The 15,348-nt window shown below is 44.4% G+C and overlaps 1 protein-coding gene across 4 annotated transcripts in view; it reads right to left on the bottom strand.

The window, feature by feature from the left end:
- The window catches only part of LPAR1 (lysophosphatidic acid receptor 1), a 67,298-nt gene extending 54,247 nt beyond the window's left edge, over nucleotides 1–13,051 (bottom strand). For 2 of the 4 annotated variants that reach the window (XM_064735391.1, XM_064735389.1), the window contains exon 1: nucleotides 12,803–13,051. The gene's annotated coding sequence lies outside the window, so the exon portion shown is untranslated. Of the gene's footprint in view, nucleotides 1–3,992; nucleotides 4,097–12,237; nucleotides 12,362–12,802 lie in introns of all 4 variants that reach the window. The other 2 variants (XM_064735390.1, XM_064735392.1) reach the window with 2 other exon arrangements.
- Nucleotides 13,052–15,348: the final 2,297 nt, after the last annotated feature.

Raw genomic sequence — 15,348 nt, 5'->3', positions numbered from 1 at the left:
GGATTTGCAAGGGTAGTGGACAGAATTTATCTCCAAATACATTCTCATTATTATTTTACTTATTAATTAATATAATTAAAGAAGATAACAGTGGACAAAGGCTTTTGTATCAGCTTTATTAATGACATAGCCACAGGGATAGCGTGCACCCTCAGCAAATTTGCAGATAGATACCATCCAGAGGGATCTGGAAAAGTTTGAGAAGTGGGGTCATGGGAATCTCATGAGGTTTAACAAGACCAAATTGAAAGTGCTGCCTGTGGGTCAGGACACTCCCAGTATCAGCACAGGCTGGGGTTGAGCAGATGGAGAGCAGCCCTGTGAGCAGGACTGGGGGGTGCTGGTGGGTGAGAGGCTGGACATGACCCAGCCAGGGGCACTCCCAGCCCAGAGAGCCAAACGTGCCCTGGGCTGCATCCAGAGCAGCGTGGGCAGCAGGGCAGGGAGGGGATTCTGCTCCGCCTGGAACCTGCATCCAGCTCTGGGCTCCCAGCACATGGACCTGATAGACTGTCCAGAGGAGATGTTGAGAGGGATGGAGCACCTTTCCTATAGGAAAAGTCTGAGGGAACTGGGATTGTTTAGGGAAAAGAGAAGGCTGCAGGGTGACCTGTTTGCAGCCTACAAGGACCTGAAGAGAGTCTTCAAGAAAGACAGAGGGACTTTTTACAAGAGCATGTAGAGACAGGAGGAGAGGGAATGGATTCCAACTGAAAGAGAGTAGTCATATATTTAGGTCATATATTAGGAAGAAATCCTCTACTGTGAGGGTAGTGAGACACTGGTGCAGGTTGCACACAGAAGCTGTGGATGCCCCATCCCTGGAAGTGTTTAAGGTCAGGATGGATGGGGCTTTGAGCAACCTGGTCTAGGGAAAGTGCCCCTGTCCATAGCAAGGGGCATGGAACTAGATGATCTTTAAGGTCCCTTCCAAGCCATTATATGATTATGATTCTAGCTATACCAGAAATCAGGATACTTTTCTCCAAACTATCATTTCTCAGCAGAAAAAGCACAAGAACTTAATCTCCTAAAAAACTTACAAAAAGAATTTTAGTATTTGTTTCCAAGAAGAAATAACAAATTCAACACTTCCATGGATCAGCAACAGAGACTCCATTTGTAAACTCCACCTTTTGTTTTAAACTCAGAAAAGTAGCAGAAGGCTGGCACTCTTCTGAAACAAGTTTGTATTTAAACATTCAGGCTATATCCTTTTGCTAGATAAAAAAAACCATCTGGATGATAACAAAGTGTCACAATTCTCTAAGCAGCTTTGAGGGGGGCCAGCCTTAAAACAAATACTTCCTTTTTACCCCACATCCACAAAACAGATGTTCAATCTTCAGGCAGAATAAACCACCACAAAATACAATAATCTGGAAATGCTGAAGCCAAGGAAGTTCACAATTAAGCATGCCAAACCTCAAATCCCGAATTACAAAGGCACCACCTCAGTATAGATCTACATGTGCCATGACCAATGATACACAAACAGGAGTTTAATTTAGTTTATCTGAAATAGAAATCTGCCAACTATTCCCCTCACTCACAACAATACATTAGAGACTCTAAGGCAGTAGCTTAACATGGTTCAGGCCACCACCAGTGCAGACACAGGAACTATTTATCAACCCCTCAAACCAGAAATAACAGTCATGCTCCTTCAGAAATATTTATGCAACATCTGCATTGGTTCAACTGACTGTTCTCCAGACACTTTCCGCAGTGCTGTATTTTGCAAAGTTAACCTGAAAGAAATTTGAAAGAGCTTAGAATTAACAATAAGAAAGAATTATCTTAATGACAGGATTTAAATTCCCTATTCTCATGTCACTGCTCTTTCCCAAGGCCACAAACAAACTTATCTGATGGACAGCAATGACCCAGAAATAAGATCTTACCTTTGATCTTGTCAAAATGGAGGGGGAGCAAACCCAGTAGTTCAAGACAACAAAAATCCTGCTGTTGACAAATGAAAGGGAATTACTTCTAGTCCATCATGCAAGTATCTGGTGTGCTCAGAACAATACACCCAGGATTTGTGAATCCCTGCTGTAAAATTGGGAGTGGTTACTAATTTCTTGGCAGAGGTTGACAGGGCTTCCTAGTCCTCACAGTCTGCATCGTGGTCCCTGCTGCTTACAGTACACCAACTCAATTGATTGGACTTTTTGTGGAATAGTTTTTATGGATGATCAAGAAGTAACAGACTTCGCAAAATACCCTGGGAGCAGCAGCAGGCTCTGTCAGGGATGCTTAGTAGAGAACTGCAGCAGAGTACTGGGTTTTGGCCTTGGGTAGCTTACGCTGATCATTCCATGAATACAAGATTTATAAATAAAAAGCACAACTGAAATATGCCCTGAAGGGAAAGATATGAAGAAAACACCAAGACTTCATCACCTTTCCTCTGACCCTTCCCCTTTCAATTATCAAGTGAAGTTTAAAGCAACTTAGGCTTCTGGCTATCTGAACAAGCAGGTAAATACAGAGGATTAGCTCACAGCTTGACTAATTCACTTTAAGAATTGACTTGGATTAGCTCTGAGTTGTGTTTAGCAGACAGGCTCTTACTGCTTGCAAGAGGTCACATGAATTAAGTAGGCTGTTGTAAATTCACACCATACTTCAGTGATTATTCTGCTTCTCTAAGTCCTCAGTATATACAATGCCCAACAGAAACAACAAATATTCAATCAGAATATTTGGGAGATGCCATGAATTCAAGTGAAAACAGAAAGCCAGGAGGCAGAATGGAGATGATGTAAAAACAGAACAAAACCAAAAAGTCCTATCTTCTAACACATATGATGACTGAAAGGTTAGTGTCCGAGCACTACCTAGTCCATCTCACCACTTTTTAGATAAACTCATTTTGCAGCTCTATTAAAGAGTAAGAAAGGCAAAAAACATAGTCCTATTGGACAAAAGCACAACTGAATATCAATGGATTATTCTTAAAGAAAAAAGAAACTAAGAACTAACTAGTAGTTTGCCTCCAGCTCTTCCCTTGGATCTTGGTAGACATTAGCATGGGTACAAACTTTAAACACATACACACTTCAAAGCCTCCTTCAGACAGTTTTGTAACAAAAGCATAAGCCATAAAGCATTACTTGGGAACCACTAAGACTTTTTTTGTGACCACACAAATAAACTAAGAAGTTCAAGGGATCCAGGCCACAAAAGGAGAACGTACTGAAATCCACCCACAAACCAGACTTTTTAGGCATGCCGCAATTGCACACACCAGCTGTGTCCATGGCACCAAAGCCTGAGGCCCATGCACAGCTACTCTCATCCCTGACACACTTAGTCATGCTGGGTCTGATTTTCAGCCTCCCACTACTGAGTGGCCTCTCTTTGGTCAGCCAACCTCATACTCCCCTCTCAGGAGATCCCGCCTGGAGTGCTGCATCCAGCTCTGGATCTCTGGGCAGAAGAAAGAGCAAGTTCAGAGAGGGCCATAGAAATGATGAGAAGGCTGAAGCATCTCTTATGAAGACATGCTGAGAGAGTCAGGTTGTTCAGCCTGGAGAAGTCAAGGTTCTTATAGCACCTTCCAGTACCTAAAGAGGGCTCATAAAAAAAGCTGGAAAGGGACAAGGGTATGTAGTGATAGGACATGGGGTAATTGACCAAGAAAGAGGTATGTAAAAATTAATATTAGGAATAAATTATTTAGTTTGAGAGTAATGAGACACGGGAACAGGTTGCCCATAGAAGCTGTGGATACCTCAATCCCTGGAAATGTTCAAGGTTATGCTGCACAGCTCTTTGAGCAACCTGGTCTTGTGGAAAGTGTTCCTATCTGTGGCAGGGGCCTGGGACCTACCTGACCCTTAAGGTCCCTTCCAACCCAAATCCTTCTATAATTCTATACCAAAATGCACTATGGCATGCATGTACAGTGTTTTGGAGTAACCCAACACTTCACCCAACGGGCAACACTGCCCGGTGAGAAGTAAGAATAAAGCACCGTAACTTACCAAATCCTCAAAATTTCCCACTGCAGCAATACTGGCACCCCCCTCTAGTGGAGACACAGCTTATCCAAGCAGGAGATGACACTTGCAGGGTCTTGGGAAGAAAGCTAATCAAACCACAAAGGGAACAGTCAGAGGAGTACACAGAGCACAGAACGACTGCTGGTGCAATCGCAAGAGGCAGATGCATGGCGAGTGCACGTTTGGGTCCCCTACCAACTAAGAAATGTTAACTCATCTTAGGAGCTCCAAGAAAACTCAGTTATTTCCCCCCCACTCCCCTTCTCACATGGAGCACAAAGGAGCACAGTGTGGCTTCTTTGCCAAAGCTCTTCCTGCACTTTTGTGCCACTCTTCTGAGGGAAAAAGTAACTGTTTTCACACAAAAATTACACCACAGATCCCCACAGAGATCCCCTCCTAATATTCATAGCATATTAGGAACAATTTAGAACGAAGAACTGAAAAAGCTGTAAGCAAGTCTCTCAAACAGAACTTGATCATAAAAATCTGTGCAACTGATGGCAAGAAACTTTGTGGAAGAGAAGTTGGGGATGGAAATATGCAAGACCGTGGCATAAACCTTTGCTCGGGCATATTATTTTTAAGGCATTTATGTTTTCTAAAATCTTGTAATTCCCTCCTGTCATCAGATTGTCATCAGCTCGCACATCTCCCACTGAATTTTTTTCCTCTAGGCTGAACCTCCTAGGATGCTTTTGCATGTGAAACTGAAGCAATCCAAGGCAGGAAACAGAAACACACTGTACTTCTTGGAGAAGCAGGCATTAACCTATGCTATTCCTATCAACTGTTTGCAAAATTGAATAATTCTAAAGACCCATTTTTAGTCCATTCATTAATACCAGGATTGTTCTGATTATAGTAATACCCTGAAGTCTCAGTCAGTTTCCAGTCCCACTAGCGTGGACTTTTGAAATAGGACACTGTAACTACTGTAAACAAGAAGCTAAAAGACTAGGGGTGGAAACACTAATTCAACAAAGTCTTCTTTTGTTTGCAAGGCTTCTGTGCAGGGAAATACACTGCTCTGAGGTAAAGTTTTCAGCAGTTCCATCAAAATATTTAGGAGAAGCAAAACAATTCTGAAATGTTGCTAGCTCTCAAAGCCCTGTGCAAAAACCATGCCCAGGGCAGCCCAAAGATACCTTGCTCATTTCCACAGAATTGCCCTCCACATATGACACATCTTTGGGTGGGACAGAAAGGAAAAGGAAAGACAGAAAGACCAACAAACTCAATAGACATTTATAATATAGACATTTCAAGTACAAGTCACATTCAAGAGGATACTCCTTGAATGCTGGGTACCTATCCACACATCCATTTCCCTGAAGTTGTTTGTCCTGCTGCACTATCTCAGGAAAACCATTTGGGAATTCCATTTCCTTGGCAAGAAGAATTAAGGGGCAATGACCTATTGGTGCATTGGACTTCTGTCTACAGGAATGTAACAACAAACAGGGAGACAAAAGTGGATAGAAACAGCTGAAAATCCCAATGAATTCTTCACTGAAAGCCACCAAATCTAATGCTTATGTGGATGGTTAACGTATGCTCAAACACCACTCCTAGTATATCCCAGTATCACTGAGGCACACAGGGCATCATGCTCTTATTAGTTGGCTGGTTCATCCTGACAAGACAGAAATTCCTGTAGACATTCTCAGATGGATGCAGGAAATGTTCAGGTTATTCTCTTGTACTAATAATTTGCCAGTACAACATACAACACTTTAGCAGGGCTGTGTACACATTTGCAAAGACATCTTCCAAGTGCAATAGTCACTGACATGCAACAGAGTAGTAATACAGACCTTGCTGCACTTTACCCTCCTTTGGGATTGACAAGCTGATCATTATCAGTCTGAATTTATGCTTCTGTATCTAACATTCCCCTCCCAATTTCTCAAGTGCTTTTTACTTCAAAAATTAGTTTTATATATGCAAAGTTAGCATGCAAGTACAGAAACATGCTATGAAGTTCACTCCTATAAGCACAACCTTAGGCAAGGTAGCCAACTTCCCCTTTACATCCAACATTACAGCTTCACAACCACATGAAACCCCTTCTACTGCAACTCATAAGAGGACTGTACACATCTTGTAAAATGCCAATCCAGTCCCTACAGACAATCACTGAAAACACACCTATCACAATAGACATTGAAACAACAACTCAAGTATGCACAAAAGCACACAATTGACTCATATTAGCTGGAGTATCAATGAAAGAGCTCAGAAGTGTCCGGAGTCAGGCACACATACACACTGCCACCCTTTGCTACTTCATATTTGGTTACAAGTACCTGTGAAAATAGTAACACAACCACGAAACCTTGAAAGCTCCAGGCTCCAGAAGTGACACCACTGTTGCAGTAAGAGATTGTAAAAAACACACAGTAGCCACAAGAAAACAGATCCCACAGAGAGAGTCAGAGAACACCTAACATAGACACACAAACCAAAAAAAACCTGACCACAGTAACGACCACCACAATCCCTCCCAGTGCAAGGCAACATCTAGGGGCAAGGTGACCTTTTCCTGCCACTGCCATTGGCTGCAGGTGCTGACCTGCCTCCTCCCCGAGGCCTCCTGCCACCAGCCATCCCTCTGGCAGCAGCTGGTGCCACTGACAAATTCCGTGATCCAAAGCAGCAGAAAGGCAGGGGTGCTCAGCACCCCCTGGGCTTCTGTGCTATGAGCTGAAGGGACAGTGAATGCTGCACTGGTGGCACCCCCAGGGCCTTCCACCCTTCCTTCAGCCCTTCCACCTCCCCTGACACCAGCTGATTCAGGATTGAGCAGCAAACAAACTTGAGTTTTCTTGTGCACAAGCACCCTGGCTGTGTGAGGTGCGACACCCACCCTGACACCCACATCCTGGCTGGGCGAGGCACGCTGTCCTGCTCACACTGCAGCCCTGCAATGCCATCCCAGCTCCCCTGCTCTGTCACCAGCAGCAGCTCAAGGCTTCAGGACATTGTCTGGCAGATCCGACAACCACAACAGGTCAGAAACAGACTGCACTATCAAAGACCAAACACTTAATGAAATCCAGCAGCTACAGTCTCTTTATCAAAACCCCTTCACAGTAGACAAAACAACACCTGGCACACTCAAAAGCTGTGTAGCTATGAAAGCTTGAGAGTTTATCAGCCTTTCTCTCTTCCTACAAACACCAACCTGAAGTATAACCACCTTAAAAACAGGTGTGACCTGTACAGCATCTCTCTTCTCTGCTTGGATTCCAGCAAGTCTTTGCTAGAGCTCACGTTCAGCTCGCTGCTATTAAAAAAACACCCACTTAATCAAAGAAGATATAAATTTCTCTATGCTGTAAACATTCAATACTCATCCAACATTCATTGCTGTAGCTAACTTCTCCTTAATAAAACATGGATACTACCTTAGCTATATTTTGGGTGAGGAGGGTGAAAACAATCCTCCTCAAATGGGAAAAATATTTCTAAGGAAAACTTCTGCTCCCATAAATAATGTACCAGCACCATTTCATATCTGCCATACACACCCTAAAAAGGGGTGGAGGGAGGGAAAGGGGCTTGCAATGAAAAACAGTATGCATTTCCTTTGCCAGATTTTTACCCCTCTCACAATCTCCAGCATTCTGCACAGAAAGATCTTGCCTTTGATGTCAATCCAATGCTTTCAGGCTTGCTCCTGCAAGCACTGCAATATGCAATACATTTTCTGGCTGGCAAAGAAATGGATGTATTGCATTTAGTGCCTGTTAAATTCATCGTACTCCAAAGGTCACTGTGGCATGTAAATTCCTACAGAAAAGCCAGAATGATCTGTAACATGGAACATCAGGCTCACACTGAACTGAGAATTATCATACATGACTATCAAACTCACAGACATTTTTTTTCAGCAGTTTCAAAAACCCACTTCAGGAGGTGTTTTCCTCTTAGTCACACTAAGAAGCAAAACCACAAAGATACTACTGGTCTGTCATATTTATCACCTTTGTATTTTTAAAAAGAAAAAAAGAGGACCTCTGAATTTTACCTAGAGTATATCACATGGAAGCAAAAAAAAAAAAAAAGGCGGTTCCAATTCCTCTCAAGTTAAGTAAGTCTAAAATAAAGGTAATTGAGTTGGCACAAAAATCTACATATAGTTCTCTGCATTACAGTATCTGTAATTGCAATGCATGAGTGGGAGACAGTAAGGCATACCCCTTTGCTCCTGTTTCCCCAGCAGCCAGGCCATTATCCATCAAAGAGCACAAATCTTCAAGGCACTTGGAAAGCAAAACACTCTGCACACACCCCAGGCCAGAACCCTGTCCAGGCTATTTATCCTGGGAGTGGCCTGAGGAGGAGGGATGTGGTTCCCCCTCTCCGGCTGTGCTGCTGGCAGGGGCAGGCATGCCTTACCCAGACTCCTTGAACCACAGCAGCCCCACAGGTCTGTGGCTGCTTTTGCCTGCCAGAAGCAAAGGGAGAAGATTCGCTTTCTTTTTAAGAAGAAATATATCTTTACTTCTGGGGAAAAGGCACCAGTGCTCTCCTCTTTAAGTGCACTAACCTAAGTGCCTACAGTACCTGGGTCAAGAAGGACCCAGATCCAGTAGGAAATCAGGACAGGACTGAAAAACACATGATCCACAAACCATTCCAGGCAGTGTCTATCCGGAAATTCTGGACACTTTGCACTAATTCAAGCTAGGCTATTGTTCCTCTGTGGAGAAAGAAATACAATGCCTTAACCACCTCAAAGCTGTTTGTCAAGACCTCATAAGAGAAATGCCACGGTCACGGAGTTGCCATGTGAGATGGGGACACACATATACTACCCAAACCAGCACCAGCACATGGGGTCTTTTATTTTCTGGTTGCTCAGTGTTGCACAAGTAGAAACAGTATTTCAACAATTAGAGACACCAGTCATTTAAAAATTAAAATTGACCCTAGAATGCAACCTTCATCCAAGCAATTATCAAGATTTTGCAAGCCAGGTGTGCTCTTAATCAGCTTGGGAGTACAGAAATCCTGTCAGGCAGTCAAGAAACACCAGTGGAGGTGAGAAGGAGAGGTCTGGGTACACAAAGACAGGCCCTTGTCAAAATTCTCCCCTACTTTCAACAAAAATCAAACCAAGGTACCAGACATTCAGATGTTCACCATCACATATATTAGTACATCCATGAAAGTGCAAGAATGCACAGGCAATGCTTCTACATGTTAAAAAAATTAAGTTTGAAATATAAATGGACAAAACCAAAATTCAAGTTCCCTGACATGTAAGTAGAACAGCAGCTCTCACTTCCTTGACAGAACTTTCTTCTGCCCTGGGAATACTTTTGTATTTCTGTCAAAGCAACCCATCAGCCTTGCACCTGATCCAAAGCAATTCAGTGCCAATACAGATTTTGCCATTGACATTTATGGGCCATGGATGAAGCCTTAAGCTTCTGCTTTAGCTATGAAGAAAAACACATGGGAGAAAACATGAAGTGTGTAAGTTTAGCCCTCATGCAGCACTGCTGAGGAGTGCCACATCTCTACAGTACCACCTTGTGACATCTGGAAAAGTCAAAAACACATCAGATGCTACATAACCTCTGCCAGCTGAAGCCACTACTGCCTCAAGTCCCTCATGATCAAACATTTCTGGAGGGCAGTGTTCTCCCTTCAAATTATCAAATCTCCAAAGGCAACAAATGAGGACCATACCTAAACTGAAAGCAATCTTAAAGAAAAGGACATGGGAAGACGGAAAAAGAAAAGGCATACTTCATTTTCTCAAAAGTTGGTTTTCTTTTCACCCTACTAAATGGATAGAAAAAATAATATGGGCCATTGTGAAAGATGAAGTAGTGAAATGCACAACATATAAAGAACTAATCCAGTAACTAAAGATGCTGGAAGGATCAAATATTGATTGCTCTATTCTTCTTTCAGTAAAACAGTTATATGCATCTTTCCCTTGGCACTATGTGTAGCAGGAGCTCCTCAAATATCCCATTTAGATGGATTTAAGCTGAATTTAAGCGTCCCTTAAATTGCATGCACTTTTCTTTCTGAAAGGGAGGAAATTGCACTTGCATAGCAAATTCTGATTTTGTGAGGGAAATAGCAATGAAAAGGACAACTGCCACACAGTACTGGTTACCACTCTCAAATTCTTCCACATATCTTTGAGCATTACCAAGACCGTAAGTCATGGCCTGTGAAGGGTTCCCCACTCAGCCCTGATGGCAAAAGAGCTGCATTCTATTTTCTCTGCATCCAAATGATACAAAAAGCCAGATACACGGCAACAGTGCTCAGTAAGTGCTGGCAGGTCACCACCTAGAGGTGCTCAAAGCCAGCTCTTCTGACATCTGGAGAAGGCAGCTCACCTCTGAGAGTGCTCAAACTGCTGGGTATTCAAAAGGAATTTTCCTTTGGTGGTCTCCCAAAGGGATAAAGTGCTCAGAAGAATTACTTGCCTTTTAATTTAAAGCTCTGAATATGAGACAGAGCAAGCTCAATATGGATAGGCCACTGAGAAACAGCAAACTATTCATTAACGTGTTATAAAGAGCTCATCACAGTGATATCAAAGTGAATCCCATGCAAGTACAAAGCAGAGCAAAACACTTTCTTCATCAACCTCTCCTGGATTCCCCAAATAGTTTAACTGTGTAACACTATAAGACCAAGTTAAAGTCAGATTTTTATTTTTCCCATTTTTAAGCAGAGAAGGAATTATATTTTAGCTACAATCTTCCAGAGCTACTGATGAAAACCACATGACCATAAAGTATTTTTGCTCACAGTGATAAGACTGTCTGTTACTCACACGTGGAGTTCACATATTAAAGCTGGGTATGCAGTGTAGCATTACTTTAATTTTGCATTTTCCATGTGGTTCATCTCAAAAGCTGTTTAACCTTTTGACCCTCGATATTTGTTTTGAAGAGCAAAGGAAGAGAAAGCAGACACCAGCCAATGTTTTCTTCTCTTCAACCAGCACCGCTACTGCTAAGTTCTCAGAACAAGGTTTATAGCAGCCAAGGGTCTAACTACTGCAATCTGTAATAGGGAGTGATAGAGACAGCACCACACTGGTCATGCAGCAGCGCTTCCCAGTATTCCTAAGTAACATTTCCTTAGTTATTTGCTGCAGAAAAAGGAAAACAATCACCTTTCATGAACAACTGCACAGGATGAGACAGCATCAAGCTACTCTGGAGCAGAACAGCATTTAATTTTGTGTGGTTAATATTTAATAAAAACAACAGTAAAACATAGGCCTATCAAGTTGCTTTGTAAGTCTGAGCCCATATCAGTTAAGGAAAAACACGCGGCACGCCTATAGCCAGTAATAGCAAGCTGCAGGGCAGAGCTTCACTTACGCCTGTGCACACACAGTATTGCTTCAGTCCACTGCTGAAACTGCCAGAAATATTGTTTTAGTGCTGCCGTATAGCCCATCCTCACACAAGAGTAACAGGCTACACAGCACTCAGCCCTGGCCGCCAAACTGAAACATGACTCCCAGACCTGAAAGTGATTCATTTTAGACCAAATGGTACAACGCTGCAAACCTGAACTAGCATGCAAAAACTTTCTTTGAAAAGATAAGAGTTGCAGCAGTTCTTAGCAGCGAAAACGTTGCTGCTAAAACAATTTTGCTAAACATTGCTAAAACAATTCCCCCACACTTCGAGAAAAAAAGTTGCCTACAGGGTCTCCCCAAGTTATTTCGCCTTGAAACTTCAAAAAAACCCCAACCAAACAAAAAGCCAACCAAACAAGCAAACAACAACAATTAAGAAAAAGACGCACAGAAACCCGACCCAAACCTGGAGCAAATAAGGATGGGGGGAAAAAAAGAAGAAAGGGGGGATTTAGGCAGCTTCTAACATTCACAGACAACTGAAATCTGTGAAGGTGTGAGTTTGTTTCACGGAGATATCCCCGAAAAAATTAAATTTAGACATTCCAACGTTTCTGTGATAATGAAAACTTTGCACATATTTCCATAGGAAGTAGTTTTTTGGTATCGTTCCCACTGTGGAGCTATTTTAAAAGAACATAGGAAAAGAAGTGAGAAGAAAAAACTTGGTCCCTCTGGTTCCACCTCTGTCTTCTCACTTCAGTTTGCTAACGGCTTTTGTCCTCTAGCTTCCCTCCTGCTCCCCCCCGCTCCCTGTCTTTCTCTAATAAATCACACCCTTGTGCTTGTCATTCATCTTCTCCCGTCCTTTACCTTTGTAAACATCATGGATACACCGACACTGCTCCCATCGGACTTGAGCAGGCTCTTCGTCCGAAGGACTGAAGTCAGGAGAGAGAGGTGGCAACCATTTTTTATCTAGGACTTTTTCCACTGCCTTAGTTTGGTACAAATAAATCCAAAGAGATTTCGGGGTGGAAGGGGTGACGAAAGAGAAAAAAAAAAAGGAAAAAAGAAAAATATGAGGGCAGCCCCTAAGTGAGTCCTGTTAGTGCTCCTTAATCAAACAAGTGCCCATCACTTATTCCACGCCAGCCCCGGAGACGTCAGCCCAGCAGGAATAGCAGCCTGACCCGACGCCTCGAACTCATTGGAGCCCATCCCGGAGGAGCCCTTCGCCGGAGAGCACCGCGACTGCCGCGCCGCGGGACGGGAGCGGGTTCGGAAACACGAGCGAACAGCCAAAGGGAGCAGGCGAAGAGCGCCGTGGGCACGGAGCGCTGGGGGAATGGGAAGGGGCACCTTTCCGCGGGCGAGAATGGTGGGACCCCTGCCCCGCTCCGCCCCGGGCCCGCCGCGCTGCGCTGGCTGCGCTTACCTGCGGGGGCTGCGCGGGCGCGGCTGGAGGGAGCGCGGCGCCGCCGCCGCCGGCGCGCACAGAGGGAGGCAGGCAGGCAGGCAGGGAGGAGGGGAGAGAAGGAGGGAGGAATGAGGGGTGGGACGGGGAGGGACGGGACAGAGCAGAGGAGAGCGGAGAGGAACGGGGAGGGACGGGACAGAGCAGAGGAGAGCGGAGAGGGACAGGGAGGGACGAGACAGAGCAGAGTGGAGAGGGACGGGACGGGACGGGACGGGACGGGACGGGACGGGGAGGGGAGGGGAGGGGAGGGGAGGGGAGGGGAGGGGACGGGACGGGACGAGCTGGGCTCCCTCCGCCCCCGCTCCGCCTGCGCGCCTCCGCAGGCGGGGCCCAGGTGTGCCCGCCCCGCCCCGCCCCGCTCGGCCCGGCCCGGCCCGGCCCGGCCCGGCCCGGCCCGGCCCGGCCCGCGGACCCCACGCGTGCCCGGGCCGCGCACTCGCTCCGTGCCAGAGCCCGGCCGGCCGCTCTGGATGAGGCTGCCTCGGGCACGGGCGGTGGGATGCAGGTGTTTCTGGAACAGCCACAGTTCTCGTCCTGTGAAACTTTCGCGTCTCCTGCCGGTGTGGGCAAGAGGCGTTTGGGAGCCCCAGTCGCAGGAACAGTCAATTTACAGGTTCACCGAGCACTCGTCCTTGGAAAGGGACAGGATTGCACAACAGATACTTTTCCAGATTAGAACTATTTCATTATACAAAACCAGGTTCAAATTGCTTCTTCTTCCTCACCTCCTGCCCTCCATAAGTTTTTAGTGTGCAATAGCCAGATTTCATTGGATTTATTCATTCTAGAGGCCACTTTTGCATGTACTTGCATCAAGTGAAAAGGCATATGTTGCACAACACTTGGAGTTCAGTAGCTGAAATGGCTGAGCATTTCTAACCCCTGTAGTGAGATTTCTAGGAGGTTACCTACAGCTATGCAGGCTGTCAGTGCCTCCAGCAGCACAAAAGCCTATCATGAAGCACCAAGACCACTAAAAGCACTCGTATTTCTTAAGGAACCAGAAAGCAGCAGAGACAATTCTCTGATGTTTGCTTGTGTTGCATCAACAAAGTGATGACACTATCTGCTATAGCTACTGGCAATATCTGCTGCACCACAGGTATGGTTATTAACAAAGGTTTTGGCACCAGTGAGAGCAGGTCTCTTGGCTGGTGAGATGCTTTCTCTTTAGGAAGTTGTCACCACACAGACCTTATTTTTGTACTCAGCATTGTAATTTTGCTCTGAAACTAGACTTGAACATGCTGAAAAGTTTTGTTAAGTACTCTGCAGGCTATTAACTTTGGAAAGTACTAGATTTCCTCTTCCACCTGTTCAAAGCAAGCTACCACTTGCAAGAGGTGACCAAAAAGCATGTTCTATTACAAGCTCTAATGGATGGTTTAGCCTCTATACACCAATTATGATGACAGGTCTCAGTAGTTTTCACACCTATGCACAGGCCACATCCAGGCTAGACAACTCCAGTCATGAAACAACGTGCTTAAACTGCATGTGTCGTCTCCTGATGGCAGAAAAGGGATGACATACATGAGTCACTGATTAGAAAGCAGGTCTTCAGAATGCAGAATTGATTATTCCAGTCTTGTGGCAGTGTATCTGCTGTAGCTTCATTATAAACCAGATTTACTCATCTTTTTGGGACACAAACTGGCTGTACACGTCTACAGAATCTGTCCTGTCCTCAGCCAGTTGCCCAGATACCACCATAAGAGCCAAGAATAACTTGAAAGCAATCAAAGCTTTATGCAAAGGGTGATCTGACAAGATTTACGTCTCTGTGGGTGGGACTTACAACCTCAGGCATGCAGGAGTCTTCTTCAGTAGGACAGTACTTGCTGCTAAGAGCCAAAGAGCTACTACATCTGCACATTGGAAATCACCACTGCCTAGGATCCCTATGGTTACTCAAAAAGTGCTGTTTAGGATGTCCTCTGCAGCAACACTAGCTACTGACCCCTGAAAGAAAATAGCAGAAAATAGCATCCTCAGCTCATGGGAAAATGAGCATGAGATGGAATTTCATGAAGGTAAAATGATTGCAAACATTTTATAGAAAACTATTTTTGAGTCCAGTTCCAGTGAACTGATGTAGTTAAAGGAGCAATGTTTTCTCTGTTAGTTTGTTTTCTGTTAGTGACTTCAGGCATGCTCGCTCAGCCCTGAAACATTGACTTGTCGTTTATTCAAGGATAATGCCATTAATTCTCAGTCAGCCACTCTTGGTCTGAATAGAAGATATAGGGAATATTCAGTAAATCTTACAAACAGGCAAATATTGAAGGTCCAGGGAAGATCACGTGGTCTGACGTTTAATGAATGTAACTGCTATGAGACTTGGCTGTGTTGCTCTGTGGTCTGAGACGTGTTTATATAATCACACACAGATGTACTGAATTGCATTAGATAGGGAAGTAGTTTTCACATCCTTCAGTCTGGAAAAACTTCTGTTTCCAGAACAAACCATGTAAGTTCCATGTGCTCAATTTAGTGAATTGATT

This window comes from Zonotrichia leucophrys, chromosome Z (assembly GCF_028769735.1).
Source record: "Zonotrichia leucophrys gambelii isolate GWCS_2022_RI chromosome Z, RI_Zleu_2.0, whole genome shotgun sequence".
Classification (NCBI taxonomy): domain Eukaryota; kingdom Metazoa; phylum Chordata; class Aves; order Passeriformes; family Passerellidae; genus Zonotrichia; species Zonotrichia leucophrys.
Note: the sequence above shows the minus strand (reverse complement) of the source record. Positions and strands in the feature narration are given on the sequence as shown.